This window comes from Mustela nivalis (assembly GCF_964662115.1).
Source record: "Mustela nivalis genome assembly, chromosome: 2".
NCBI classification, from domain to species: Eukaryota; Metazoa; Chordata; class Mammalia; order Carnivora; family Mustelidae; genus Mustela; species Mustela nivalis.
Window position 1 is genome coordinate 23,283 of NC_139021.1, and position 3,341 is coordinate 26,623.

Genomic DNA, 3,341 nt, shown 5'->3' on the forward strand with positions numbered 1-3,341 from the left:
CCAGACTTTCCTCCATCGGCTGGGAAAGGACAGCCAAACATTGTGTCCCCTTCTCAGGCCCACGGGCCATCCACCCTGGGAGGACGGATTCGGGAATGCCCGGGGTGCCCTGTGGTGGCTGGCCAGCACATGGGCGCAGACGAGGCCCTTGGACCTCAACCTAATGGGAGCCCCGGGAAGCCTGTGTCACCAAGGTCAGAAGCCATGCACTGCAACCTTGCCACGGGGGATGGGACACAGGCAGGAGGATGGTGGCTTTGCCTGGATCCCAGAGCAGATGCAGGGCCCTCTGGGCCATGTTCCATGCCCCAGTCCAGCGCCTGTCTCACCCGTGCCCGGCCAAGTGTGTGCACCAGCGCCTGGGAGAGCGGGGATGGAACGTATGCAGGGGTCCTACCCCTGATGGCATCCCGAGAAGGAGAAGCCAGGACACCCCCAGTGTGCAGACGGGGAGACTGGGGAGGCCCTGAGAGCCACAGGGTGTGTGCAGGCTCACAGACATGGGCAGGAGCAGGAGCCCGGTCTGAACCCAGCGCTGGGCCCTCCCAGCGGGGACAACAGCTGCACCCAAGCTTCCCAGGGGCTGTGGGGAGGCTGTGTGGGGGTCACTGGATGGACAGGGCACGGGGTGGAGGGGGAGCCTTGAGCAGCTGGGGGAGGGGCACCCACAGGGAGCTCTGGTGGGAGCAGGAAGTCCGGTAAGGAGCCCCCAGGCAGTGGTGACCTCACTTCCCTGACGACAGAGCCCAACGGACTTGGAACCCACGTATCCAGGCACCCACATTCCAGAGAAAACCCCCCTGCCCAGCTCATTTCTGGGCAGATCCTGAAGGAAGCGACATGTTCTGCTGCTGCCTACCGAAGCCCAGAGGATGCAGGCAGAGGAGAGCTCGCCCGCCAAACACGTCCCCTCACTGGGCAGGTCGTGTCAGGCTTCCCCGACGACTCTGGCCCTTTGGCAAAAAGAATCAAAAGGTGACACCAGGAGGCTCAGAGTCAGACAGCCCCACACCTACTGACCGACCCGTGTAGGCCTAGGTCTCCTCCCCGTGTGTGTGTGTGTGTGTGTGTGTGTGTGTGTGTGTACAGAGAGCTCATCGGGGATGGAGATGCCCCGAGCAGGAGCAGGCTGATGAGGGGTCAGATGCCTGGTGGGCAGGTCATGTTCACACCCCAGGTGAAGGCTGGCTAGGGGGGACGGAGTATGGGGGCTGCACCCTTCTGCCCAGGGTTGATCCTGAGACCCTGCAGGGACGGGTCACTGACCCAGGTGCGTGGAATCTGGGAAAAGCAGGGGCACTGGGCTGGAGCACAGTGGGTATGACCGAGCAGGGCTCTGACGCCTCTTGCACACTCCCCGTCTCTGCCTTGGCAGGCCACGGATGAACTAGGAAGGAGGCGGGAAGACACGCATTCCTCCCCGACCCCGGAGGCCCTGGTCCTGGGAAGGAACCCGCTACCTCCCAGACCACTGGCCGTGGTACTCCACTGGATTGCGGTCCTGGACACAGAGCCCTCGAAGGCCAAGTCCGAGGGTGAGAAGGCTGGCATAGGGTGCCTGTGGCTGTGCGGGGAGGGGTCGGTGCTGGGCCCCACAGGGAGAAGCCCCCACAGGCCGGTGTGGGGCCAGGAGCCTCGACTTGGCTCGGAGCACCCAGGGGGTGGACTGCAGTCGGGGAGACGTCTCCGGGAAGGTTCCTTCGTGGCTGCGGCTTCTCCGGGAGGCCCCGGGCTGGGCTCTGTCTCTGCAAAGCCACAGGGAGAGGCAGGCCCGCGGGTGACCTTCTCTCCTCTCCCAGCTTCTCCAGCGGAGGAGCTAGACCCACTCCCAACTTCAGCAACTCCGGAGGGGCACATGGTGTCTGGAGTCACTTCGGCGGGAGACCGGGAGCCCACAGGTGCCCGGGCGCCTGCCCACGGAGATGCTGATGCTGTCCAGGGAGAGCTGGTTCCTGCTCCTGCCCCCACCCCTGCTCCTGCAGCTCCCACTTCCCCTGCCCCTGCCAGAGCGACTCCCACTTCCCCTGCCCCTGCCTGTGCTCCTGTTCTGGGCCTTGTCCCAGATCCTCCCTTGGTCCGTCCCCTTCCCCGACCCCTCCCTGGGCCCCTGTTCCTGCCCCAGACCCAGCACCTGCTCTTGACCTCGCACCGGCCATCACCCCTGCCCTTGCCCCAGCTCCTGCCCCTTCCCCCGCCCCTATCCCTTGTCCTTTCCCAGCCAGGGCCACTGTCCAGGCACCTGCCCCTGCACCTGCCCCAGACCCAGGTCCTAACCCTGTTCCTGCCCTTTCCCTTGCCCCTTCCCGTGCCCCTGCCAGGACGGCCTCCCTTTCCCCTGCCTGTGCCCCTGTTCCTGCCCCAGAACCAGCTCCTGCCCTTGACCCTGCACCGGCCGTCTCCCCTGCACTTGCCCCAGCTCCTGCTCGTGCCCCTTCCCCTGCTCCTATCCCTTGTCCTTTCCCTGACATGGCCACTGCCCCTGCACCTGCCCCTGCTGCTGCCCCAGACCCAGGTCCTGCCCATGCACCTGCCCATACACCTGCCCCAGACCCAAGTCCTAACCCTGTTCTTGCCCCTGCCCCTGCCCCTGCCCCTGTCCCTGACCCTGCCCCTGCCAGGAAGGCCTCCACTTTCCCTGCCTGTGCCCCTGTTCCTGCCCCAGACCCAGGCCCTGTCCCTGCGTCTGCCCCTTCAACTGCTGCCATCCCTTCCCCTGGCCCTGCCAGGAACACTGCCCCTTCCCCTGGCCCTGCCTAGGCCCCTGTTCCCACCCCAGACCCAGCCCCTGCCCTTGACCCTGAACCAGTCATCACCAATGCACTTGCCCCAGTTCTTGCCCCTGCCCCTGTCCCTGTCCTTTCTCCTTTCCCTGCAGAGGCCACTAACCCTGCACATGCCCCAGACCCAGGTCCTACCCCTGGTCTTGCGCCTGCCCCTGCCCTTGTCCCTGCCAGGAAGGCCTCCACTTTCCCTGCCTGTGCCCCTGTTCCTGCCCCAGACCCAGGCCCTATCCCTGCGTCTTCCCCTTCAACTGCCGCCATCCCTTCCCCTGGCCCTGCCAGGACCACTGCCCCTTCCCCTGGCCCTGCCTAGGCCCCTGTTCCCGCCCCAGACCCAATCCCTCTCATTTGCTCCTGCTCCTTTCCCTGACCTTGCCTGGGCTCCTGTTCCTGCCTCTGACCCAGCTCCAGCTCTGGATCCTGCACCGGCCACTACTGCTGACCCTGTCCCTGCCCCTAGCCCAACCCCTGCCCCAACACCTTCTCCTGCGGGCCTCCCAGACCCGCATCCAGAGCCCACAACTCTGCGGGGAGATCTCCCCAGAAAAATGCCGTCAGTTC

At 65.6% G+C, this 3,341-nt stretch overlaps 1 long non-coding RNA gene across 1 annotated transcript; it reads left to right on the forward strand.

Annotated features, from left to right (window-relative positions):
• Positions 1-814: 814 nt before the first annotated feature.
• LOC309860618 lies at positions 815-2,100 on the forward strand. The gene is made up of 3 exons (XR_014309495.1): positions 815-975; positions 1,376-1,535; positions 1,800-2,100. It is a non-coding gene; the product is annotated as an uncharacterized lncRNA (long non-coding RNA).
• Positions 2,101-3,341: the final 1,241 nt, after the last annotated feature.